Source organism: Ambystoma mexicanum, chromosome 7q (assembly GCF_040938575.1).
Source record: "Ambystoma mexicanum isolate Mex_15411 chromosome 7q, UKY_AmexF1_1, whole genome shotgun sequence".
Lineage (NCBI taxonomy): Eukaryota > Metazoa > Chordata > Amphibia > Caudata > Ambystomatidae > Ambystoma > Ambystoma mexicanum.
The window spans coordinates 756,262,565-756,274,660 of record NC_090941.1 but is presented as its reverse complement, the minus strand read 5'-3'; the positions used below and the strand labels follow the sequence as shown (position 1 = coordinate 756,274,660).

Below are 12,096 nucleotides of genomic sequence, written 5' to 3'. Positions count from 1 at the left end.
CAGGACGGATTTATTCCTTTCTTCAATTCATTCTTCTATTTAAACAAAGTGATTGGTACCCATGGTTTGATTTGTTGTCTGGTGAAATCATCATATGGGTTCATACAGGATGCCCATTAATTAGATAATCCATGCACTGTGCCTTGTTGCATAATTTCACTAGACTTTACTATCAGTATTATTCTCTTTAATAACTTCGGATATTTTTTATTTTTCCATAATGTGACCTTTAGCACCTGTAACCTGTAACATCATTCAATTAGTGAACCAGTGGCTCAAAATCCTTTACGATGATTTCTCGTTTCACCTGCAGTTCACAGGTTCAAGTCCCGTCTCTGCCAAAATTGCCTTTTACCCTTCCATAGTCGATACACTCTGTTCCATTACATTTTGCAATAGCAACACTTGTTAGTCACAGGTTAGGTAAATAGCAAAGAGGGTTGTAGCAAGTGCTATTCAAAAATTAAGTTATTTATATTATGAAGGTTTTTTTTAACCCTACAGTCTTAAAAATTAATTGTAACAACCTTGCATCGGAGGTTGTTCTAGATGTTAGGTTGCCAGATGGCTAGAATGGGTTTCCTACAATCTGTGAGGGGTCAGAAATGTGAGACGGACAAGTAGATAGAGTTTTCTCACAAGTAGCCATTTTATTTGTGCCCTGTGCATGTAGGTATTGTTTGTTATAGATGCCCAGAAGGGAGGCCATCCTGCAGTAGTGTGTGTAGGGTGCAGATCTGTTTGCCCATACAGTTCAGATCAGGCTAGGTGGAGATTGCATTACTGTCAAAAGAGTTTTTACAAACATGTGGCACTCTTTCTTCACTGTACAGTCAAGCAACCACATCACAACAAAACCTTATTGTATCGTGCCTGTACACATCCGAACCATCTCCTCACTTAACAAAAAACAGGGTTCGAATACACAGCATGAATACAGGCATTTCCACCTCAAACCCAATACTATGACTTCTAAAATTCTGTCCAGCAGTTAAATCATTTCACCCATGGGACTCTGCCACCTATTGCAACATTAATCAATGCACCTACTTCCCAACGTTTGAGAATTACCTATTGCTGTTAGCTAACTAGCTACTCTCTACCCACCTTCAGTGTGGATAAAACATGCACAAAATCACTTCACAAATCATCTGGGACATAGGGAGAGGGTTACAGCGCTAAATACAGGTGCATGGATATTGATGGATGAAAAGTGGTGGTTTAATATATAGAGATGGCACAGGCGGACCGGGATGGGGGGGCAAAGGGTCAATTGCCCACCAGGCTGGCTGGACTATTTCTCCCAGGGCCAGAGGTGCAAAGTGCAAAAAAACAATGAAAAGAGAAAATGCCTAAAATTCCAGCATGTTTAGAATGAGCTGAGTTTTGAAAGGCTTACTGGCTTCTGTCCAGATCTAGTCCAGCAATCATCTTGATTTCAGCAATGTTGCAGGTGTGTCTTGGTGGCCTCCACCTGTGGGCCTCCACAGTGAGATGGAAATGAGCGTAGGCCACTGGTGCACGTTCATGTTGCACATTGGCTAAGAATGCATTTAAATTACATATTCTGTCACCCGGGATGTCAACATTGGCTACACTGTGCACCAGAAACCTTTGGTCCATTGCAATTCATAGCCACTTACCACAAATCCTTCTTGCCAATGAAGTTAGACTCCATATCTTATAAGAGTTTTTCCTTGCCTTGATTCCATATGACTGCTTCTGCTCGGTTCTGATGAGATTCTTGAGCACTTTTGAGTTCATTACAAAAAAGAGTTTAATAGCACCCTGGAAAATGACCATGAATATTACAAGTGTGGTAGCTTGTGGAACTCACTTTTGGGCACAGTTGAATAACATGCACAGACGGATGTAACAGTCAGGTATTACTTATTAGTAGAATAATAACATCACTGGTCATATTTTATGCACATAATAGTCAATATTGTCCCTTTTAAGCATTTCCTGTGAAAGGCTGTGAGACTGTGGGCATCCGATATGCCATCCTTTTCACCTGTTGTGGTTTGAAGAAAAGCACCTCTGCTTCCTTGAAAACATATTATAGGTCACACTTCCTCCCTCTCATCACCATATGACAGGATGATATGACAGGATGACACCCCTCGCAGTTACCTCTGCTTCCATGAATTGAAATATGCAGCAAACTTTACAATAAAGTGCAACATGTCAGTCTAATAAATGTCAAGTAAACTCAGTGTCCCTGATTCATGGATTATTCGGGCCAAAAAAACGTGATTTGTGTGGCATTCTGCCCGCAAATCCCCATGGGCAGAATGGCGCACAAATCCCGTTTTTTTCAGCGCAAATAATCCATGAATCAGGGCCAGTGCCCTTTGCTGTGTTGTCCGTGGGACCCCATAGCTACAATTACCATCAAGTGCCAGACCACAACCTCTTGTCATGTCTTGAACAACATGAATGGCAAATGCATGTAATCTACCATGCACATGTGAACCAGGGCAATGGAAGGAGGTGAGTCAAAAGCAATTAGTCAATAGGGGTAAAGGAAAGGGGTTGCATTCCAGGTAAAGGAATGGAAGTAAGTAAAGACTAAAGGGGTGGCGCAAAAGGGTAACAGAGGTATGAAACTTAATTGTAAGTAAGCAGAGGATGAAGGGGCATCAAGGATGTGGTACAGTGGAAGCACAAGGTAGGGTGATGTGTATGGAAAACTAGTGGTACCACCTGGTGTTCGGCGGTTCTGTAGCTGACACGCACGTGAGGGTTTGCTATAACCCTGTGCATGTTTTATTGTGTCATAACTTCCTATTTTTGAAAAATTGCAAAATCAGCAATCTCCCAAAATCACCTAGACTGATAGTACAGGGCCAGACCCCGCTGCAACCCTGTGAAGGATGAATGGGTGGGGTTGGTCAAATTCCACTTCCACCAGTACACCCCAGACTGGGATGCCGATCTTGTGTCCTGACTTCCTATTTTTGGAAAGGTCGCAAAATCGGCATTCATCCCAGACCGTGCTGACCTCGGACCAAAATCTCAGCCCACCAACTGTTGTGGGGCTGGATCCAACAATCGCACAATTGGCACTCTTCCGAAACCGCCTATACTGATAGTACAGGGCTGGATCCCCCCTGTGCATGGCGAATGGGTGGTGTTGATAACATTTCACTTTCCCCAGTACTCCCCAGGCTGGTATGATGACCTTGGCCAATTCAGTCCACCAACTGTTATGGGGCTTGAGCCAACCCCGAACATACAAACACACTTTCACAAATATTAATACAGATAAGGATGAGAAAAACGCCTTGCTGTTCCTAACCTAACAAGGATTTCCCTGCCTGACAAACTAAGACTAAAGGAAAACACTTGAAAGTCAAACGGTATCTGCCCCTCACACTTGTAAATACAACACTTTTATACAGGTATCATATGGCCATTCATACTCAACAGAATTACAGTTATATTCAAACATATGCTTTGTAACCATGTATCCTTGTAACCGGGGTCGGCTCCCCTTCCCCAGGATTAATGCATGGTTTTCCAAACCAAAAGTTCCAAATAAGAAAGTTCTTTTCAATAGCCAAGTTCTGCGCCAAATGCAACGCAAAGTTATTTTCACTTCCCGAGTGTTTCACTTGGTACTTGGATTGTTGTATTGTTAAACAATGATTTATCACTCAAAATGTTTGTCCAACGTTTGGACAATCTCTACAAAAAAGACTTTCTCTTGACACTTCCAGTCAGAATTCAATATAATTTATTTTTGAAAAAGAAACACTTTCACATTTCTTCTTCATAAACAATAATGTCTTGTCATGATGGTTTTATCACAGTTCATCATAAACATTGGTGGACCTGCCACTTTCTATCCACCAAAACCTTCAACCACATTGCAGTACTTTAATTATCTTCTTCCTGTTCCACAAACCTGCCTGGACTAACCACTAATAGTCCCTTTCCTGGTTTACTCACCTGCCAAGATAAAACTCCTATAAGTACTCTGTGTTGGGGCTTGCACTTTCTATACCAAGATCCTCAATGTGGAAAATTAATAAAAGAAAACTGCTCTTGAAAAAGTCTAACTTTCAATGGTGGTCAGTCATAATTTCCAGAAAAAAATGTCGAATGACAAAAATGTCGAAAAAAAAAAATGTCGAAAAAAAAAATGTCGAAAAAAAAAATGTCGAATGACTTTTTTAAAATTATATATTTATTTTGGTGTCCGGGAGTAAAAAAAAAGGGGTAAAACAAAAAAAAAAATCAAAAAAGGGGGGTTGGAAAGGGAACCCCCCCATTTCGAAAAAAAACGTATTGAAAAAGAAATTCGACATTTTTTTTCAACATTTTTTTTCCGAAATAATGACTTTCGACATTATTGTTTTCGAAATGATCACTATAAACCCTTTCAACAACAGCATTTGAGTTCACAACTTCATGCATAATAGTGCATTACACATTGACACTATTTGTTCCACTGATTTGTTTGCCACAGGCAATGCAGTTTATTGTCCTCTCCCCTTGGCGATTTCTACACAGGGGGCTTCTCTCCTGCCACCTTTGAATTTCTTCTACACCAAAAATAAACATCTGGTAATGTCTCCTGCTCAGTTTCTCTCTTTAGGAAAACTGTATCCCCTTTTTTTTTATAACTGCCCCTCTTTGGCTTAGACAAAACTGGTTGTTATTTTCCTTTTCAAATAATCTTCTGCTTTGTAGATTACATTCATCTTGCTCAAATATTGCCCCTCTTTACTTTGGCAATGGTGGTTACAATATTTCCCCACTCGGTCTCTCTCAGTTTGAGTGTTGCGCCAAAAATACTTTAATTCATTTGTTTGGTATTCAAAAGAATTACTGGCAGCCAGAGATCTACTGGCACGCGCTCTGGGATTACCTAATAAAGGCCAACTCACCGGACTTTCCCTCCGCTTCCATTCGACCCGCTGCTGCAGGTCCTTCCCTCGTCAGGCCCTGGGCATCTGACAGGACTGCTCACACTCCCACGGCCAGCGCCTTCTACACAGGGAGCATGCCTCGCTCCTCGCATTACTCCAGTAAACGCCAACCACCGGAGTAGGACACCAGACCAGGAGAGCTTCTCTCTCCGAAAGGACGGTCAGTAACAGCACTGCTTCCACCACGCGTCCTGTGCAGTTCAGAGTCTCCCCTTGACCATGGGATCATTAGGGAAGTTGGTTAGAGGGTTCTCCCAGTTCTCCTAACCTGAGTCCCATCCCATGTGATCCTCCTGCAGTACACCACCCCCAGGGTCAGGAAGAGTCTGCCTTTCCTTGGCCACATGAGTAGGGTCCCTGGCCAGGGTCTTTGGTATGAATCATCACACATCTAACCTAAATTTCCTTTTTGTTATTTTTTGAATTTCAATACCTCTTGTACTAACATAACCAAGGGCTGTATATCCTTTTTATACGAAATGAAATGTGTTGCTCATATCTAGATTTAGACATATTACAGCAAGGTCCTTCTCATAGTTCCAACACTGCAGCCATTTACTGCCACTCATAGGTTACTTTTATTTAACACGGTATGCAAAGCTTGGCAGTGTGTGGTCATTACCAAGATCTTAAACTGTTATTCCCAATTTTAATGCTATGGGCCTCATTACGAATGTGCCGGTCCAGTAAAAATGCAGAGAAAACTGCTCGTAATACCGGATCCAGCACTTTTACCTGACCGGCAAATTCTGAGTTTGCCGGTAGGGGCACTGAACTACTGGCATGCATGACCTGCTTGGAGTTCAGGCCCCTAGCGGCAAAGAATTGCCCCAATCATTGGCACTGGTACTACAGTGCCGGTGATTGGGGCAAAACCATTCCATGCAGTCCTACTGGTATGGGAGCTTACTGAGATATTACGGGTGCCGGCAACGGCAGTAACACTGGGTTTTTCCAGTAACCCGCCAGTTTACTGGTGGGTTACCGGCAAACCTGTAATGACCCCCCATGTCTTGATTGACGGATGTTCTCTAAAAGTAGTCACTTCAAATTCTTTGGTTCCTCCTGCAGGCGGTTATATCCCATCAATGTGTCGCATTAAGACAAGATATCAATAAGGATAAACCCTAACGTCATTACAAAGTTGATCCAGGCAAGTGTCCAAAAACACCATCAGATCTTGTAGACATGATCCTTTCTTACACTAGCTCAACCCATGGCTGTTTTATTTCAAGTTAAAAGCAGAAGATGATGGATGGAATCTTTTGAGTTAATCATAATCACTAGAATTGTTCTGCGCAACCCTCCAAACCATTGTATGTGAGCCCATTGGTGCCAGTTCAGAAGGTGACCACCATCTGCAAATCAGAATTTGCCCAGCCTGAAATAGGAACAGTTCAGCCCAAATTGTCAGACCATGTCGCCTCTGCATGGGGACACAAACAAATCCAGAGATGTTTTTGTCTTGTGAAACCTCATGTCATGGGATTTGGGTTTTCTTCAAATTGTGGATCAGTATAACATTTCAGGGTATTTCCTTCGGGTGTGGAATGCCACTTGAAAGTGGGAGGAAGGCTGAGTTTCAAAAATGGAGAAGGGTTACCATCACCAGTTTGTTCTCCTACAGAGATGACAATGATGTCTGGGACTTGATTGTTACTAAAGTGGAATTCGATTTGGTCAGACCGCTGCTCAACCATGTGGCATGTGCCATGTAGACTAACATAGGTTTATGCTTTGTCTCTGTCTTATTGGCCGGTTAGTCATTGTCCAGAGGACCTTTGTCACACAGTCTATTAGGGGTGACAACCTCTGAAGGAGGTTATTCCCAGGAGACAAGGTGTGCCCTCTGGATTGATGACTATGACCAGGTGTTTCACCCTATGTTGCCCAATTTTGATCTCCAGATCCACAGTCCCCTCAACGGGAATGTAATTTCCGTTGAGGTTTTGGAGTTGTCCAGGAAGAGATGTGAGGGGAATTTGGTGGCTCTCCCTTCTTCCTGAATTGATTTGGTCAAATGCCTTTTTGGACAGAAGGGTGGCTTGGTATCCTGTATCGACCAGTGCTGAAAATGGACCTTGGCCCTGTACCTTGACTGAGGCATAAAATCTGCCTTGCCTCTCCTCAAGGGGGCAAAGGAAATGTGCATTTTGGGCCAGCTTGGCAGTTCATTTCTTTATTTTGAACTCCGACACTGTGTGATCTTGGGCAATTTTCTGGGTCGGAGTTTGGAAATCTGTAACAAAAATTTGGCACCCAGAGATTGGTGGGATTTGGGAATCCCCTTTTCCCCCTGATTCTGTGCTGTCCCCCTTTTCCTGGAGACAGTCACTTGAACCGGTTTGGGGGGAGGATCCTGCCTGGATTTCCGAGTCCTCTAGATGACATTTTTGGGGTTCAGGAATTGGTGGTTCTGGGTCAGTCCCCATACTTACCTAGTCTAAGTTAAGTTCTTTTGGGAACCATTTTTCCTTGGGAGGAATCCCTGCATCCCTGAAAGAGAAAATGTTCTTCCCTGAATCCTCCAGGGATTCTTCCTCTTCAAACTGGATGACGCAGACTTCCTCCACGAAATGGACGTTCTTTGTCCTTTGATTTCTCCTACTTATCCTCTGTTCCTTAGGTTGCAGATTTTCGGGGGTAGGAGATTTGAGTCAGGTTCCGAAGTTTCTAGGGGTTTTTCTCAGGTGAGAAAGGAAGCTTCCTCTAGGGCTTTGTATCTCCCTATCCCCTGGGCCTCCTCCTCTGGAACCTGTTGGTTGTCTGGGCTTTTTCCCCGTTATTTCTCCGGGTTACCGGACCCAGGGTTTGAGCTGTTCTCAGAAGCAATGTTCATTTGAGGGCCCTGCTGAGCCCTCAACATGTGACTCGGATTTTGGGTCAGACCTTGGACTTGGCGCTCTAGTTACAACATCCTCTCTGGTTGGTATGGGGGTCTAGGGTCATACCTTTGCTTCTCACGGGTAGGGTAGCTGTCCCTTCCCCCAGAGTAACTTGGGTATTGAAGGTTTCCCTGGTAGCCCTCCATCCTTGGTCTCCCTTCTCCCGGATTTGGGGTCTAGAATCCTGAAAGTAGGGAGAGAGCGGAGGATTATTCTAGAGGTTGGGGTTTGGTGGGTACCTAGGGAAGAAACTTAAGTTGGAGGGTGGAATATTATATTCTTCCTGCGGGAAGTTTGGAGGGAAGTTTCGTGGGGTTGGACTTACCTGATTGGATCCCACCCTTGTGTCCGCGGAGTCCATACATGCCCCAAGATGAGTCTGTTACCCTTGTACCTCGGGCTAATGTAGGTGGCAGAGTCAGGTGACGCATTTGTGGGATACCCTGCCTGGCTACCACCCGTTTGGGATTGATGAGAGGGTCTCCTCTGCCTCTCATTTGGCTCATTAGAGGGAGGAGTATTTTTAGGCCCCCCTATTTCTAAGTCCAGGATGGGGGTATTTTTAACGTCCGCCAGCTTGGCAGCAAAGGGGTGTTGGATGGTTTGGCATTTTTGGGATTGTTTTTGTTTTCAACCTGCTTTTGGACCTCATAGATCCAGGTAGCCTGTTCTATTACCCAATCCAGGGCCCTTTGATCATGGAAGTCCCTTGCCAATTGGGTCATGATATACTTAGGGAGGGCATGAAAGTAAGTATTAATGAACTCCTTACTATTGGTGCGCACCCGTGTAGAGGTCTGGACAAATGCCTGCTTCAGTTCCTGCACAAACTCTCTAGGTGTCTGATCCTTTCCGCACTGCAAGTTGTAGGCTGCCTTGCTGTCCTCCTGAGGATTCCTGCGCACTGAGAAGTGTTTCAAGATGGCTGCCTTGTAGGTAGACCATCTTGAATGATTTTGATCCTTCAGCCCAGCAAAGAAGTTGGAGTATTTCGGGGAGAATGTCCACTTGATAAACTCCATGGAATTATGATCATTTTTGATGCCAAATGACGTCATCATCTAGTCATACAGTGCCAGATGCTCCCATACTGAGTATTTTGCATTTTTGTGGTAGGGAGTCATGAAACTTCTGATGTCTTGTATTTGCAGAATTGGTTCTTTTACAAGAGTTCTCCTTTATTTGACAGCTTTTTTTTCCACTGCACCTAAGTCCATTCGAACTCAGACTCAGAGACGCTACTATTTGTGGTCCACTCCCTGTCCTCTTGGCGCTCCCTGCCTCCCTGAGACTGGGAGTCCGTCCCAGAATGATGGGGTCTGGTCTCTTCCCCTGTGGCGCTGTGGGCTCTCTGGGTCACTTCCCTTGGGCTCCCCCTTTTGCACAGGGGAGTACTTACCTTCCGCCACCCTTCTCCCGGGTGTGGTGGAGAACACCCCCCACGCCCCTCCCCGACTGGGTGGAGGTTTCCAAGATGCTCTTTTGAGGCCTGGACTCTAGTTCTTCTCTGTCTGCAAAGTGGACCAAGTGGTCGCTTTGTAGTTTATGTTTCTGCCAGTCTAACTCCCTGATTCTCTGATTTTAGGAGCCCTCCTCATCAGAAGTGTCTGCTAGTATATTTTTAAATCTAACTAAAGATGCATGTCCATCAATATCTGATAGGAACTGGCCTTCCGGCTCATTTAAACTAGGCCTAATTGAGTCCAGCTGCCTCATGTTTCCCTCTTCTTGTGAACGGGTAGGCATGAAATGTACAGCGCCTTGCGCATATAATGGGGTGAGTTGGTTTGAGGCCCCTGGTGCAGAGGACATCACACCATGATCAGAGGTTGCCCTTCCATACCCTAGCTGTTTGGGGCTCCTCAAGGCCTGATTGAATTTAGCCATTTCCTTCTCCAATCTCTCTGATTTCTCTTTCTCCGCCCCTATCTCTTGGTGGTATATAGAGGCCTTAGCTTTGAGCTCTGCTATCAAGGCTTGAGTAACATCTATAACCTTGCTTTGTGCCACTACTTGCCAATGGAGTCCCTTGTTTTCCTCACAAAGGGACTCATTTTCTTTCTGTGAATCCTGTATTATCTGGCAATACTCAGACCTCTTCTTTTGCAGGAGACTGATCTCCTCATTTTGTGCACTTTTGGTCTCTGTTGCCTGTTCTAGATCCAATTCTACTTGTCTCACATGTCCCATTAATTTTTCATTTTCTACCCTCATGTCAGTCAGTTCCTGGAAGCATGACACACTTTTCTCCAGGTCTGTCTTTAACTGGCACACTTCCTGACACAGGACATTTTTTTCCTGACACAATGTGCTATTCTCTTTGCTGAGGTGATCTCTCTGTCGCTTCATAGTGCTCAAATTCTTACGCTCCTGATCAAATTCCGCCTGGGAATGGTCCTCCTTTATGGCCAACCAGCTATTCTCCTCTTTCAATTGCTTAATCTGATTTTTAAATGCACAGATGTCCTCCAAGCAGGCTCTATTGTGGACCACTTGTTGACTCAATTTTAGTTGGCTCTCGCTCAAGTTCTCAACCCCTTCTTGACACTCCACTCTCAGTGCAGAGAATTGAGACTCTCGCTCTGAATTAATTTGTTGCTGTGCTGCCAACTCATCCTTTAGCTGCTGAATGATGTTGCCTAATTTTAACTCAGAATTGTGGCTCTCTTGCACTTTCTCCTCTACCTGCCTTATCTCTCTCTGTGCTTGATCCAATAACTCAGATTGATTTTTCACACAGGCTACACTGGTATCTTTCTTACATGATCATCATATGGAAGTGCATATATGCAGTGAGCTGGGGCATTTTAATTTGCTCATGTCTGGTGGTCTGCAACATATAATAATCTGCCAGGGCTTGATGTAACAGGCCATTATCCTGCAAGAAATCCCAATTTATAGAGCTAACCTGTTGCATTATTCTAGATTCCCATGCTTCATGTTCCTGTTCTACCCATTCACCTTTAATGAACAATTTGGATAGAAGGTGCTTCCTAGCCATGTTAATTTCTACAGTGCTCATTGTGAAATGTGTTCTGCGCCTGATAGGTTCTCTATACAAGGGTAAAATCTCCACCCTGCTCCTGTTTAGTCTGTACTCACAGTCTTTTATTTACTCACACAGCCCCGACACCTAGGGTGCAAGTTTGGATTGCGCCTTCACAAGGCAACTCAGCTTTCTATCCACTAAATGTAACTATACCTTCAATGGGCTAGCCTGCTATGCTGCACTGACACAGATGAAAACACTTCCTCAATCCCGGACTATGAGCCCCCAAATGTGTCACGATATATTACAATGCACAAGCAAGTTAGGGATCTCCTTCCCCTACAATGAATGTGGCGCACAATAAGACGCTTTTTATTTCTACAACATAGATTCTTTCTTAAGGAGGCCTCCAAACCGCCTTGCACCCAATCTCCACCAATACCCCGTGTCACAAAGGGCTAGGAAACAGGTTGGTGTGTTATCAATAAATATTTTATTAATTTATTATTTAATGTCAAAATTTGGAATAAACAAATTACAACAGCCACCAAGGTGTGGCAACACAAAATGCAGTGACCTTTTTGGTGAAGCAGTACACTGAGATAACTCAAAATAAGCAGTAACAGGATTCACTTTTACTTTCCAAACACACCAAGAAAATGAATGTGACATACAGGAAAGTGTATGCACACACAATATGATACTTGAGTCCCAGCAACCCTCACCCCCCCTAAACCTCCACTAGGCTTGTCAGTTTTGGATGGAAGACATTAGAAAGGAATGGGGACACAAGTTAAAAATCGGATTTTGAGTAGTGCTCACAGAAACAATATGAGGAGAAAGCAAAGAATGGGACAACTCGTTTTCGCACAATGAAAAAAAATAGGTTTTTAATTATTTCGCACAACCGCTATGGGAAAGAACAAAAAGGACTTTGTGCTGCTTATACTTAGGAGACAGGCAGGGCTTTAGAAAATACTAGTCAGCACACAAGTAGGAAAATCAGTTCGTAGGAGATTCAACACATGGGCAATGAAAAGGGAATGCAAATGGAAATTCATTTTGACAACACAATAGGGAAAGGGGAACAGAATAGGAAAATCGGTTTTAGGGATGTTAAGCACAAATTCAAGGGAAAAGAAATGCAAATGGACTTCGTTTTAACTGGGGCTGTAAATGACAGGTAGGCTCTGGGAAAGGGGTAGCTCACAAAAGGAAAATCGTTTTTGGTTAGAATGACAGATGCAAATAACAGGTAGGCTCTGGGAAAAGGGGTAGCTCACAA

The 12,096-nt window shown here is 43.8% G+C and overlaps 1 long non-coding RNA gene across 1 annotated transcript in view; it reads right to left on the bottom strand.

The window, feature by feature from the left end:
• LOC138528765 (uncharacterized) overlaps positions 1–12,096 on the bottom strand; it is a 790,960-nt gene that overhangs the window by 654,205 nt on the left and 124,659 nt on the right. The window lies entirely within an intron of this gene.